Source organism: Crocodylus siamensis, chromosome 5 (genome assembly GCF_052110815.1).
Source record: "Crocodylus siamensis isolate JL-2025a chromosome 5, ASM5211081v1, whole genome shotgun sequence".
NCBI classification, from domain to species: Eukaryota; Metazoa; Chordata; order Crocodylia; family Crocodylidae; genus Crocodylus; species Crocodylus siamensis.
Window position 1 is genome coordinate 132,392,346 of NC_143399.1, and position 14,792 is coordinate 132,407,137.

At 43.9% G+C, this 14,792-nt stretch overlaps 1 protein-coding gene and 1 long non-coding RNA gene across 3 annotated transcripts in view; one reads left to right on the forward strand and one right to left on the reverse strand.

The window, feature by feature from the left end:
- CDCP1 (CUB domain containing protein 1) overlaps positions 1–9,858 on the reverse strand; it is a 155,610-nt gene extending 145,752 nt beyond the window's left edge. The window contains exon 1 of the mRNA XM_090050437.1: positions 9,740–9,858. The gene's annotated coding sequence lies outside the window, so the exon portion shown is untranslated. The remainder of the gene's footprint in view (positions 1–9,739) is intronic.
- Positions 1–14,792, forward strand: part of LOC149864595 (uncharacterized) — an 85,395-nt gene that overhangs the window by 39,949 nt on the left and 30,654 nt on the right. The gene's annotated exons all lie outside the window — the stretch shown is intronic.

A 14,792-nucleotide genomic window follows, 5' to 3' on the forward strand; every position in this document is an offset into this window, starting at 1 on the left:
CTGAATAGCCTTATCTTCTCCTGTCACAGCGTATCTCTGTGGCTTCTCAGGGCTTTTCAGTCGACTGTACTACTTTAATATCTTAAACTTCCCCCCTCTCTTTACTATTGTTATTTTTTTCCATTTATATTTTGTTTTGTTTCTCCTGGCACTGATATCTGATGATATGCTCTTTCCTGCCTACAATGAGTCAGGCATGTGGCTTGGAAGTACTAACAAGAGACAGATGCTAATTCATTAAGTATGGTCTGCTTTTTAGGTCTCTTTTAATGGAATTTACACCCAAACATTTTACACACATTAGTGTCATAATGCACAGCTCCAAAATATGTCTGGTTTGTTCATTAATCTTGGATTTTTATCCAGACATTTTCTAATTCCATCTCATTATTTCCCCTTTTACTTTCTCTCTTCTCCATTCTTCTGAAAGCTGAATCCTTGCTCAGCTGCTCTAAATTCTCATTCATGTGTCTAGAGACCCCAGGCACATCTCTGCAAGCTATTAAGGCAAAACAATAAAATCCAGCACTTATATCATGCCAGAGTTCATTGCTCCCAGGTCTCTCATTTATTGCTTCCAATGTGACATCCAGGACTACAGCACATTGAGCTGGGTTGGAGCAGCCCCACCTCAATGTGCTGCAGAGGTGCTGGCTGGGGCATAAGGGTGCTCCAGTGTGAGGCTAGACAGCAGGCTGGTATTGCATTGAAGCACCATCATGCTCTAGCCAGCCCCATCAGCATCTACACATGCAGTGCTGCAGAGTAAAATACTCTGCAGCAGGATAGTACTTGTATTTACAAGTACTACCCTGCTGCGAAGTTCATTAGTTTCCTGAGGCCTAATAGGGCTGCACGTGTAGATGTACTGCGGAGCTAATTAGTCTACTCTGCAGCAGACATCTTGCATAGACGCACCCCCGATGCCTCTTGCAGACGTCACATTTTTCACTCATCGGATCCTGTTTACCACCCTATTTCTCCAGTAGAAGTTTACCCTGGTGCAAGTAGATTGATACCAAACAATGCAACAATAGCTACAAATGAGATAGTTATTATTATGTGAACTGTGCAGTATTGCATGTGCTTATGCTTTCACTTGTAACTAAATTAGCCGATCTCACTAGAACTACCAGCTGGCCTCAGAATGCCAAATGGAAAGATGGTAGTCACCTTTGCCCCACTCTAGGCATCTCCATTTTTGCATCATCTCCAAGAACAGAGAACTGGGGACTAGACTTTGACGAGAAACAAGCAGCCAAAGTTACACATTTGCTCTTTATGGTGTGAAATTCTATCTTTTGTTATACTGATGCTTTCATTAAGAACAATTTAATTAATCTGATAGAAAGTCTCAGACTTGCCTATGGGAATTCTGTGCATTTTGGAAAAATCACAGGGCGAATCCATTTTAGAGACAAAATTACAAAAAATTGTAATATGATGGCTAGCTCTGGCAAGACTTCTGTTTTCTTCTATGACAGAAGATAAGTAGCTAGAAGAATCTGCAGCTGTTTTTCCTGTTGTCAGCTACACCAATAGCTGATTTTCACTAAGGACTTTACAAATGCTAATTCTGTTTTTGTCTTATAATTTCAAGTATACGTATAAGAAACAAAAATAAAAGTAATAAGCAGGATCCCTTTGATGTTCCAGTGGATATTTTTAATCATTTGTTGTTATTGCAGTGTTCAAAAGCATGTATATTTAGCCCAAACATTACATGATGCTTTACAAATATTCCTCAATGAAATAATGTTAAAGTGTAATATAAGTAACCTCCCCTGTATAGATCCTATTCAAGACTTAATTAGAAAAGAAGGCCTTGTGGCAGGCCTCTGCATGGTGGGTACATTTGGTACAGGAGAACAGCTGCATGTTATTCTGACACTATTGACAACAAATCTAGAGGAACTTTCAGCATATTTAGGCAAGGCTGGAAAATGCCAGATTTTTAAATATGTTGTCCATGGGTAGCTTAAGAAAAAGGAGCTACTTCAATAAAAGCTTTTAAGTACTATAATCAGAGCTGGTTGGAAAGTTGAATTTTCTTTCCACAGAGAATTCTTACTTTGAAAAAATATATAGACTGTGCACAGCTGGAATTAAAAGTTATACTTTAGAAGTTAAATGAAAATCCTATAAAATGCAAATTCTAAAAAAAATTCTAAACCACTGAAATAGTTTGTTTTGATGATTTTTAAGCATTTTTATTTGATAAAATGGTGTCATTTCAGTAAGGTACAGTATTTTATGTAACTTTATTATTTCAATTCATTGTGTTTAGATTGTGTTCTATTAACGTATAAATGTAAGATACTGTACTTACTCAAATACAAGATGAGGCTTTTTCACATATGAGGAAACCTCAGTAAATACATTGTCTATCATTAAACTGCTGCCAAAAACAGCATTAACTCAGTAATGGAAACCAATTTATGTAGCTGATGAATTTTAAAACACATGGTCCACATTGGGCAAGCACACTGATGGGGGGAGAGAGAAAGAGAGAGAGAACGTGTGTGTGCACATTTGGAAAAAAAAACAGGCAGGTGTTCCCTCCACAGGGAACTGGCACTAGGCCTGGAGGTACTACGATACCAGACCAGCACCAGCAGAGCCAAAGCTAGCCCTAACACCTTCCCCTCAATACCAAAAATGCTTGGTTTTAACCAAAAGGACAAGATGCTGACAGCTCGCTTTGACCAGTTCATCTCCTGCTTCAGGTATGCCCTGTGGAAAGCCAGGAACCTGCTCATAAGCAGACACTCAGACCCCAGTCGAGGACTGTATTAAAATGGGGCTGAGTGAAATGTACTGGTACTATAGAAAGATATGAGAGGACAACAGGAAGTAAATGTAAGACCTCATATGGCGGAGAGGAGACTGGCATAGACTTTTTCAGAGGCAAACCCTCTGAAAGAACAATTTCATTTCATAGACATTTGGGCTGGAAGGGACCCCAGAGGATCATCGAGTCCAGCCCCCAGTGAGCAATAGCACTGGCATGGTGATAGGTGTGGGGGTGCAGACAACTGTGTAACAGGATTACAATAGTTTAACCAACAAAGTAGGTTTTGATCTGCCAAATGAACCACAGTGATCACTTGACAGGTTGTTAGAGGTACAGTTATATGTTTATTTATTTATTTATATAGAAATAAATATTGTTGCAAAAAAATGCACACCGTGCTGTAGTTACTGTGCATTAAGTTTAGTATTTGTATAATCAAGTACTAAACCAACGTGCAGTAACTGGTGTTACTATACAATAACTGGCATTACTGTGCAGTAGTGCCAATGCACGTGTTTTTAGTGCTGCTAGTGTGCAGTAGCCTAATAATACTGTGCAGTACTGTATTAGTACTGTTTGTGCTGTGACGTGCTACTGCATGGTATTATTAAGCTATTGTTTCATGCAGACACACCCCCTTTGTACTATACATAAGTAGGTACAAAAGTGCTGCTTAAAAGTGTGTTTATGGAGTATCTGTACTAAAACTTGCAGCAGTTTCAAAAAAAGTAAAATAAACCAATTCTGGATTAACTAAGTCTACGGGTACTACATGGAAATTACTACAGGTATGTTCATTTCTAGGTTAGTATTTTCAAATTTGCCCCTCACTTTGATGGCTTAGGAAGAGCAGGGTATGACAGTTAGTGGGGAGGGGGAAAAGGGCTACAGAGGAAAGAAACTGGGGGGAAGGCAGAGGGTAGGGGGGTGACCTGATGCCCCCAGATTTATTTTCCTTGCTGTAGTAGTAGAAGGGGGACAAACTCAAGACAAAACCTGCAATAATTAGATTCTATACCTGGAAAATTATAATAAATTTATGAATTTTCCATATATAGAATCTAATTACTGGGAGGGGGTTGTCTTATATTCAGGGTCATTTTGTATTTGAGAAAATGCAGTATGTCATCTCTAGTATTATAAATATGACTTTAATGTAATATGAAATCCCAAATTAATCAAAGTGATTTTACTTTACAGGAACAAAACCATTTCCAATATTATCAAAACAAAGCAAGAAGGATGAAAGAAAATGTTTTGACTTATCCCTGATGAAAATTTCATTGAAATTGACATATTCTACTTATTTTGGTGTTCAACAAAACTTTTTTTTTCCAATAGAAAACTTCTGTTGACAACTTTTCTATCAGCTTTTTTCCAAGGTCTGGAACTTTGCAGACTCTGCACAGTTCTAATTCAAGGAAGTATTGCTACAACAATCCTCTTAAAGAATTTGCTCCTAGGCTGACCAGATACTTCCAGCCCTCCTATGTTATTGGTGCCAGTGTACATGGATGCAAAGAAATGCTGACATGGGTACTGTGGGTCTGTTTTTCTTCTCATGTTCATGCCAATGTGATTCCATTAACTTTAACATAATTGCTTTTGTTTAAAATCCATGGGCAGAGGGGAAAACTAAGTCTTTCTCATTGATTTGTCATGATTGTAAGGAAGGTTGTATATTTTGATTTTAACTTAAATAGTTGCCTGTTGAAATATAAATATATTTTGGTCCAGTGATCTCAGTGGAAGTTTACTGGGCTAGGTTTTCATTTGGATATAAACTGATGTTGTCCCACAAACCTACTGACTACATCCTCATGAATTCCACAATTAAGGCAAACACATGACTAGCTAACTCAGAAAATCAGCTCTGACTCTGTAAATGGTGAAAAGTGGGGTAAGTTATCATATCCATGGTTTAAAATTACTGCAGGTTCCATTTCAGACTAGTTCACTTCACTTTGGGGATGCCTCTTGGGATCATTTTCATGATTCATAGTCCATGAAAAACAGATACTTAGCTGACCTTGTTATTCAAAGTCATTGTGATAATACAACAGGAAGCAAGGAGGCATTACCAATACTCCCAGTTCAATCTGCAGTGCACTCCAGTGGGTAAGAAATTAAACCGGGAGCCTGGATGTGAGCAGAACCTTTGCCCAACTTCTTTATTCAGGCCAATTTACTTTGTGTCCTGGGTTTCTGGGCAGTTTATTTTTTCATGGAACAAACATGCCCCTCCACAAAAAAAAACAACAACCCATCAAACAAACAAGCATGCAAAACAACAAATAAACCAAAAACTTTCAGTCTTTCCCTCGGCCCCCTAAGCTTCTATGCTTCTTCCTTGCATCACCTTCCCACTACTTCTTTCCACCTACTTCCTGGGTTTTTGGTGGTAGCCATGTTGGTCTAAGGACATAGGCAGGCAAGGTTCTTTGTGTATATGTGATATCTTTTATTAGACCAACTGCAGCTAGACGATAGGAAGAAAAATGAAGGAGGGTGTTTACCTGTGGCTAAGTGTTAAATAATCTCCCAGATAGCAGAGATCAGTCAGTTAGTTTGTTAGTAAAAGAAAAAGGCAACGCATAGTCAAAGGAGATATATTACCTTTTTGGAGAGCAGAGTCACAGTGGTTACCTCACATTGTGAATCTGCCCCAAATTGGGTACTCAAAAGTATCCATTGACATTATACAATAATTCAGAGCTGAGAATGGAACTCAGGAATCCTGCTTCCTAACTCCCAGCTCTAAACAGGTCTAGATCCTGAGGTTCATGCTTATAGTTTCATAGTTGTTAGGGTTTGGAGAGGACCTTAAAGATCATCAGGTCCAGCCCCCCTGCACATTGGCACATAAGTGAGACATAGGGAGAGCATGGGGGGGGGCACATGCCCTCCCTGACAGGGCAGCTGCTGACACTGGTGGCAGCACCTGCGGGAGCTTGTCAGCTCTGGCCCCACTACTGACACTACTGGTAGCACCTGCAGGAACTCGCCAGCTCCGGCCCTGCAGCTGATGCCACTGGCAGCACCTGTGGGTCCTTCTCCAGACTAAGGAGGCACCAATTATCCATGCATGGGCAAAAAAAAACTGTTGGCATCAAATGATCCTGCAAGATGAGCATCAGTTTTACACAGTTTTTGTCCCTTCTAGCACTGAAGATAGTATATGCCTTCCCTAATCCATTTTTCACTATTTTCCCATTTTGAGTTTAGTATTCTAAACTCAGCAGATGGTTGACTTATGCTACTTAGTGCCTGGCCCAAAGCATTTATTTCAAGTATCAGAAGACTCATCTTTTTTGTATCACTAAAGTCTGAGCATGGGTCGACCCAGGAGGTGCGGGGGTGTGGTCACCTCACTCTTTCGCTGTGTCGTATATGTGCAGTGAGCTCTCTCAGGTCACCAGCTTGTCAGCATGGCTCTTGCCAGAACTGTTGCTTTGCCATGGCTCTGGAACCTAGAGAATGAAAGCCACCACCACTTACCACTCCTACCTCTGAATTTTGTGGCAGGGCAAGATAGGATGGGGTGAGTAGCAGCAGCATTCTTTCCCTTGGTTCTGGAGCTGCACCAAAGCAGCAGTTTTGGCAGGAGCTATGCTGACAAGCCAGTGAGCTCAGAGAGTCACACAGAGTGCAGAGCTACTGCATCCCCGCAACTCTTCTATATCTGTGCTCCCAGGTCTGAGATATTACAATTCAAGGCTAGCTTAGTATAAATAAAAGGCATTCTTTGACTATAGTTCCTAATTATACATTTTGTTTGACTACAGTGTGACATCATACCCCAGCCAGTGGAGTTAGCCAAGTGTGTGGGGAATATGCTTGCTTTGTGAAGGAGTCTAGCAGCAGGCAACTCACTTTTGTAGGAGTTCATGTGGGTTGACTCAACATTACCTCTCAAACAGAGACCTGCCATAAGAGGAAAATAGACACCTTATCTGTCAAGAATAAGTGAAATAATTCCTGCAACTAACCACTGCCTTGGAATCCTTTGGGATGAAAGGTTCTACATAAACATAAGATGGTTCCTATAGTTTATTAATAGATATCTCTGCAAGGAGACTATGCAAACTATAAAAGGAAAATCATTCTGAATTAAATTACCATATTTTTTATTGCTGTCTTTTCTGGAGACCTGGATAATGCTGCTGACAATGACAGGTTGAGTAAGAGACAGTGTTCGTGTGGGCCAGAGGTGGGAGGAGAGATGGAGACTAATTATATCTTTTTAACCTTTTCCATATATGTTTGCAGGATAAAAATTATACAACCTGCAACTAGGCTGTTGCCCCACTGGAGTCTGTGAAAAGGTGCTCAGGTCACTCAGAAACCTGATTTAAGCAATATTACCTTTCCTGAGCCTTTATACTTTCCCCATAAAATAAAATGGATATTCCTTCAACTCTTCACCTTAAGTTTATTTAATTACAGTATCAGGAAGAACAAACCCCAGAGTCCAAATACATCTTTTTATTAAAAATATATATATTCAAAAAGCACTGACAACAAAAGTTAGAGCTAGGAATAGTATTTTCAAAGTTTTTCTATTAAAGCTCGTTATAAAAAATTGACAAAATAATTCCAGGCCAGTTCTAGATAAAAAGTTGGAAGTCATTTTAAAAACCATTTGATTATAGTCTGCTAAGGAAGATGGAACCAATTTTTGCACCTACTTATTAAGAGAACAGTTTGATGTGTGCGTGTTTTGCCATGCCCTTTTGATCAGTCTTGCTAAGGCAGGGAAACAGGGCATTCCACATTGATACTGTGTGCGAGTAGCAGAAATCTGTGGAGGTTCCTGGGATGATAAGCATAGGTGGAAGAAGAAAATACGATTTGTGGGGGCTGAGCATCAGCAGCAGAGTGCAGAGCCCAGCCTACAGCAGCCGCCACCTCCACCCCACACACAGATCCAGAGGGCACGTGTCCCCTGTGCCTGCCCCGGGGGAGCACACAGAGGTGGGAGCCCCCCCACACACCTGGACGAGCCACCCGGGCTCCAAGCATCTCATGCCCTGACCCAGGGCCCTATTCACCCTCCCCGTGGGGGCCTCTATCTGTCCCCCCACACGCCCCTTCCCTGCCCCATGCCACTTCCCATCCACACATTTATCTGCTGGGCATTGCTCCACACTCAGCTCAGCCAGGCTGAGTTTCTGGCTGCCTGCAGGCTCCGGCTGCTCATCTCTGTCTGTGTGCACCCAACCCCCAGCCCTGCTGCAGCCACCTGTGCCCAGGCTGCCTGCATTTTGGGGGGCTAAGCCCCTTTAACCCCAATCTTCCACTGCCTATGATGATAAAGGGAAATAGCTACTTTAGAGAAATGCCCGTCAGAATGTGCAGTTGGCATAGAGGTCAAGCTTAACCTGGTAGGATGTTTATCTTTAGCTTACTGAGCTTAACCCTAAAAGTACTTTCCATGGCTACAGGAAGGCCTTGAAGAGTTATTAAAAAATCATTGCACTGGCTTTGCCAAGTGACAAACGCATCTTTCAGAACCTCATTTTGACTATGAGGGAAGGATGATTTTATTGCAAGAATGGATGAATCAGTTCAACCTGGTATAATGGATGAACAGTTCACACCAGTTCACTTGATCCTCACCATATTCCCTAAGGCCTCCTTCTCAAATTCAACCCAGATTTCCTGTGGTATGAAAACTACAGGACGTTTCTTATTTGCACTGACCTACTGAGCCAATATCAAATTTCTCCACATTCTTGTCTACATCTCTACCAGCTTGTGTGCTCATTTGTGGCCTACACCAAAATAAAAGTGAGCGAGGACTTTGAATTCAAGGAGACTGTCACGGATGGCCCCGCGAGCGGCCGTGAGCTCGCGAGCGCCCCTTTGCCGTGCCAATTAGGGTGGTCTGACACCCTCTACTCGCCCGCCACGTCTTAGATCTTATTGGTTCAGTATGGGAGGCTGCCTACTCGCACCTAACGGCACCTCAATGGTCTCACTACCGCTCCAAAGTGGGGTCCTCTCCCCCAGCCTTATGGGCAAATGCGTGCCTCCAAAACCTCCCCTTTAGCACGCCCCAAGCCTTGCAGCTGTCCCGGGGGACGTTGTCTGGTCCCCTTCCTGTTCAGTGCCCTCTCGGGGCCTGTACCGCGCTCCCCGCGCCGCGCCCGCTCCGGGGCCTGTACCGCGCTCCCCGCGCCGCGCCCGCTCCGGGCCTCGCCCACTCTGGGGCCTGTATCTGCGCGCTCTCCGCGCCGCGCCCTCTCTGGGGCCTGTGTACCGCGCTCTCCGCGCCGCGCCCTCTCTGGGGCCTCGCCCTCCCGGGGGCCTGTATCGCGCTCTCCGCGCTGCGCCCTCTCCGGGCCTCGCCCTCCCGGGGGCCTGTATCGCGCTCTCCGCGCTGCGCCCTCTCCGGGCCTCGCCCTCCCGGGGGCCTGTATCGCGCTCTCCGCGCTGCGCCCTCTCCGGGCCTCGCCCTCCCGGGGGCCTGTATCGCGCTCTCCGCGCTGCGCCCTCTCCGGGCCTCGCCCTCCCGGGGGCCTGTATCGCGCTCTCCGCGCTCTGCGCCCTCTCCGGGCCTGGGGCTCAGGTGGCCTTAGCCGTGCCTGGCCCCCGCTTGGGGCTCAGGTGGCCTTAGCCGTGCCTGGCCCCCTTGACCCTTTCCTTGGGTCTTTTCTCGTCACCCTTCCGGGCAAAGTGCCGCCCTTCCGGGCCGGGGTCCAACCCCGTGCTCTGTGCCACTCCGGCACCACCGTTGTGCCCCCCCTGGCACCGTGCCCCTACTGGGCACCCGGAGCCCCCAAACTGCTGGGGAGCCCCGCTGAGGCCTCCTCGCTCCCCTACAGCCTCACCCGGTCCTCCGGTGTAAACTGTAACTCAAAGTTAAGCCCTCTGGCTCCAACCTAAACCGAGGCTCCACACGCCTATCCGTAACTCCAAGCCCTACCGGGCTCTCAGTCCTACCTGCAGTCAGGGTGATCTTGTTCCCTGCATCATTGCAGCCTGTTAGTGGGGTAAGGCTGCCCCCCTTGCCTCAGGCTGCTCAGCTCAGCCACAGAGCTCCTACTCCTGCAGCAGCCAGAAGGGAACTGCTCCCTAGGCTTTGGCCTAGCTGTTTATAAGGGCCTGGCCCTGCCCCTCTCTGGGCCACCTGACCTGCCTGGTTGCCCTAGCAACCCCCATCTGTGTTGCTTCAGGCCTCTCCTCTTCCTGGTCTCTCCTTAGGAGCGGGGCGCGGGAGTGCCCCGCGACAGAGACTTTTAGCTATTTTCTCTACACATTGTATGAGACCACAAGCCCAACGCCGCCTTTGTCAATTTGACCCATTTCCAATAAATGGAATTTGAAATAGAAATGGGCCCAAACCAAAGGCTTCAAAAGAAAGAGATAGTTTTGGTACTGAAACCCACAGTTTGATCAGCATTTTGAAGTTGTCCCTTCCTTGTCTCCATATTGCTCCAGGCTAAAATCTGGCACCTGAAACTTGAAACCCAGAACTTCAGAAACTTTAAAATCCAGGTGTTTTCTCCAGGCTGAGCCTCTCTGTTTCTAATTTGCACAAGTCATGCTGTTCTCATTTTTATTTTTAGTTGCTTTTAGGGAATAATATAAATGATCTCAAAGTACTGGAAGTCATATAGAAAAGCAAAAGATACATGATATTGAGATGCTGATTTTTTTTTTTGATTACTGAATAGGAAAGAACAACATTTCACTGGTGTGCCTCTGGCTTTGCTTAGGCTGAACCCCCTTCTGGCCAGCCAGACACTCTGAAAAGAACGTCTTTTTTTTTTTTCTTGGGAAGTCTGCAAGGATATAAAATGAAATATTTTATGGAAGAAAATGCAAGACAAAATTCCATTTATAGCAGGCTAGGAGTATTAAATGCTTTCTCTCCCCTGCTCCCCCTGCCCCCTTTAATCTGTTGCAAAGTCTGTATTTAACATGTAGATCTTGGGATTTCATACCTATTTAAACATCAGGTTAAATGCTATATAACCTGTTAGCACCAGGCTAACTGAATGCATCCTCATTATGTTAATGATATCCCAATTAAGCAGCAGTCTGCGCCATTAACTGTGATTAGGCTGAATCAGTTTCTTAGAAGACATCCCAATAAACCAGATTTATGGATAAGCAGTGTCTACTCTACTGCAGTATAACCTACCTAAGGAAGTTACCAACCACGACAGCACCCATCCTTTAGTGAGCGTATGTAACTTAAATTGTTATGGTGGTTTTCAACCTAAGTTTCTTTCAGGGTTCCTCACCCTTACCAGGTACACAAATTGCTATAATGAGGAGATCCTTCTGCTACCAGAATCTGGCCAGAAAGCTGACTTTCATCTTATCAGACCTGGATGTGGCTATTGTGTTGTCCAGGCTTGATCACCATTGGGTACTGTAACTAAAAATGAAATTGCTGAGTTTAGCAAAGATCCTGTTGATTCAAAATTCAATGGTTAACCTATCATTCTCAGTAGTCATACCTGATCCTCCACTCACTGCCCTGATTTATCACTGGCAACAGAGCCAAATTGGTTTTAACTTCCATGGGGCTGATCCAAGCTATCTGTGAAATCACCTCGTTCTCTGAGATTGTGACCTTTCCCAATGGTTACACTTGATGAGAACAATGGAATTGTCAGCCTCCAGCATGGGGTTGCCTAGTTGTGCTGGTCATCTAGCAGATGGACCAAGGAGATCAGAAGAATCATGACTCTTACCATCTCCTGATTGAACTGTAAGACCTATTGCTTTCATCTAACCTTCCCATACAAAGAAGTGATTTTTAAAATTCTGCCCCCCCCCCCCAGTTTGGAAGCAGGGAAGAGTGAGAGACAATAACTGCTTCTCTATGCTTTCTGCCTGAAAATGTTATAATGCCAACATTTCCATGCCTGATTTTCAGTAAAATCATAGATGTAATAGATCATAAGAATATAAAAACTGACATTTACTGACCATAGATCCATCTTGCTCAATATTGTGTGTCACATAGTGGCAGAGAGTGGATGCTGAAAGGGAAAGCAAACAGGGTATGATCAGGGTTTTTTCTACCTTTCCTCTCCTATTTGCAGCCTCCAGCACTTAAGATCCAAGATGTTCTGATTCAGAGTCTGTAGCCCTAACTCCCATGCTGAATAGCTGCTGATGTTCCTTTCTTCCAAGAATGTACCCAATCCCTTTTGAACCTGGCTATGCTGTCAGCTTCCAAAACATCTTGTGGCAATGAGTTCCACACTTTGGCTGCCTGTACATGTGCTCATTGGCATTTTAATTAGAATGTGTTGGAGGAGACTAAATTAATCTAGTCTGCTCCGTGTTCTAATTAGAACACTCCAGCATCACTGCGGCATCACGTTTTAAGCCCCCACATGTATTAAAATAGTCATAGGGCACTTGATCTAAACCTCTTTGAATGAAGAGAAAAATAGAGGACATAAAGCAGTTGGGTTTTGTATCAATAGAGGACAGAGGACAACTGGATTGTCCTCTATGATGGTCACCCCTAATGGCACTAGTCATTTTGTAGACAGCTGAACAGTAACTTTTATTTGAACTGCCAATTGAATTGTAAATGCAAAATATTTGATTGCATGTTGTACCCAAGAAGAAGATGGGGTCTTTTGAAAACTGGTCCTAAAAGAGGATGTAGGCAATACTCAATGTGCGTGTGCATACATATACCTAGAGCTAGTAACATTTATGGAGGCACGTTTCAGTAATTGCAGATGAAATTTAGGTTCACATGCAAATATATATGCATGGCAAACATAACCACTGGTGCTATATGACTACCTTATTTTGTAAGGCACAATGTACGCAGAGGGAATCAGTTTGTGACACTTACATCTTGATTGCTGTGATACATTACCAGCAATCATACCCAGGTGGAACTCCTGGCTGTGCTGCTGCAAGTATGAACTACCTATGATTACAACAGATGATGGCAACACAGCAGGTGTGGTGTGAAAATCACAGCAGACTGTTTAAGTGATTGATAATGTTGAAATACGTTAGCCACTGCTCTTTCATTTGTAGATGTTGCCTAGTTCATGTTACTATGTTTCTTCAAATGTCTTTTCTGTATTTTTTTTTTTTTGTGGCTCTGATTAATAGCAGCACTGGAAGATAGGCTGAGCTACACCATTTTTTATTCCCAGCAAATCCAAAAATGCCTACATCTCTCTTGAATGCAAAGTTTCAACAAAGCTAGAAAAAGAAAATGATACAAAAAGTGAAGAAGGTAAGAAGTGAAGATACTTTTATAGGATGGAGAGAGAAAGAGAAGCCCCCAAATAATACAGATTTAAAGGAAAATATACATAGGCTTAGTTAGACTTGTACAGTACTGCTTAGTTTTACTTCAACATCCACTTCCATGAGGAGAAATCCAAAGGATTTAACTAAGCATCCAGAGCAGCAGCCACATATCTGAATCTTAACCAAGCCTTATGTGGAGCTTTTCAAATAAGAGCAAAATTGTTTGCCAAAATTTCAAAGGTTTTCAACCAAGTTTAATTTGCATCAGCGAGGAACTCTGTTCTACTTTCTACTTTTCTAGCATCTCTAGACTCCCTGTGCTGCTCGTGCATCTCTGGCAGGTATGGCATATATGCAATTTGTTTAGACCTGGAGCATGTTTGCTATTGATTGGCAAGCACTGTGAATTCAGTCTGTTACCCACCCATCAACTTACATAGGATAGGTGTGAGTGGTGGCTTCAAGGCATGGAGCATTTTTCTTTGTGGGACTTCTTGTCAGTTGTTCATAGTGCATACTACCAACTAAGTAATGAACAAACTTAAAGCTTCTAGTAAATGAGCAATAAGCAGTGCACAGGGGCTAAATACAGACATTGACAGATCTGTTGGGCCTTTATCTGAAATGTCTCAGAAGAAAGGGAGGATATGTAGGACTGGTGCTATAGGAATGACCAGTCTGTGAAGTGTAAGAGTATTTTCTCTTAATCTCAATGTATCTAAAGTAGCTTGAACAGAACAAGGCTTCAGGCCAGACAGTAGGTAAGGATGAAGTCAGTTCTTCTCCTGAACTGGTTTGCACATCCCTTCTAACTCAGTGATTCCCAATCAGGGTGCTGTGGTATCCTGGCATACCTTGAGATCTTTTCAAGGGTGCTGTGGGGTGCTGCACAATGTTACCACTGTTAGGTGTGCAAACATGATTCACAAGATAAACCCAGAGATTTCATATAGGAATTCATAGTGTTAAAAACATTCTGACCTGTTGTGGTCTTTCTGAGTTCTTTGCAACAAAAGAATTGCTATTATTATTATGCACTGTTATTTTTCTGTAGTCAAGAAATAAGTGAAGAGTAAGAGCTGGCATTTTCTAAGTGGTGCCTGAGGTCTAAAACAGTTGATAACCACTGATCTAAGCGTTGGGACCTGCTCACCAAATCAGATAACTTGCATTGCAGCTCTACATGAGAGCCCCGGATTCTTCCCTCTGCTTTGGACAAAGTACTGTCACTTCTTCTTGGTTGCGGAGAAGGGGTAAGAAGGGAGGACCAGAGGTATGGCAGCTGAAGAGGTTCCTTCAGCCCAGACAAAACAGCCCTGGGGTAGGGTTCATGGGAGAGCCCTTCTGAGCATGGGGCATAGACACACCTTGAGGAACAAGCAGTATGAACACCCTTGGTAAGGCTTTTTGAAGTATGTTAGCAGGAGCACAGAGATCAGTGCCTGGACACACCATGTGAGGATTGTGTAGAGCAGGGGCAGGCAAAGTCCAGCCTGTGGGCTGGATTGGGCCCATGATGGACTCCATTTCCCAGGAGTCCCTTCCCATGTCACTGTGGCTACTTTCTATGGAGGCCCCAGCAGCAGCAGCCCCATGATAGCACAAGGCCAGGGTTTCCGTGGAGACTGGCCCAAGCAGTGCTGGCAGGGCATGCAGCTGGGCTGGGGCTGGGATCTTGCAGCGGTGACAGCATGGTCCAGAGCTGGGGCAGAGCTGCAATCCACTGCCTACAGGCCCTGGGCAGGGGCAT